The sequence below is a fragment of the Gavialis gangeticus genome, unplaced genomic scaffold, assembly GCF_001723915.1.
Source record: "Gavialis gangeticus isolate Ggan-Ray unplaced genomic scaffold, GavGan_comp1, whole genome shotgun sequence".
Taxonomy (NCBI): domain Eukaryota; kingdom Metazoa; phylum Chordata; order Crocodylia; family Gavialidae; genus Gavialis; species Gavialis gangeticus.
In genome coordinates, this window is record NW_017729033.1 from 60,397,217 (window position 1) to 60,398,011 (window position 795).

Below are 795 nucleotides of genomic sequence, written 5' to 3' on the forward strand. Positions count from 1 at the left end.
TCAGTGTTGCAAATATTGGGCAGCCCCTATTCTAAAGATATATGAGATCAATTTGTTTAGAAATGTCTATTCTCCAAAGAATTCTGTATATACGTATATTATTAAAGTGACATTTTCAGAAACTATGAAAGGTTTGTCCCTTACTTTCAATAGAACTAGCAAAGAAACATTTTGTTCCAGAAATTGAAGTGTATGGTTGTGGCATGGATAATCTATATATAGATTATGTTCTACAGACATAACTTTCTGTAGTATTTAAACAGTGATTGAAATGGTCACCTTCCTTTTACATTTTCACTCTTTTATTTTTTTGAGATTACACATCCAAGTATTGTTTCAACACCTACGACCTCAAAGTTGGGTAAGCTCAGGAACTCAGAAAAGTAGTTCTATCAAGTTGGCCTCATACTGGAGGGCTGCCTCCAGTGGTGCTTCCTAGGGATTGGAGCTTGAACCCATGCTCTTTAATATTCATTAAAGACCAGGATGAGGGGGTGGAAAGCTCAGTGATTAAGTTTGCAGAGGATACCAAGCTGTGGAGAAAACATGGGCACATTGGAGGACAGGGTCAGGATCCAGGGTGACCTTGACAGGCTGGACTCATAGGTGGAACAGAATCAGATGAGGTTTAACAGGGATAAGTGCAAAGTCCTTCTTCTGGATAGGAAGAATCCTCACAAGTACATGATGGGTGGTGGTCCACCGGTCAGCACAGCCTCTGAATGAGACCTGGGGGGTCACAGTCGAGCTGAAGAAAAACAACATAAGCCAACAGTGCAATGAGGCTGCCAGAAA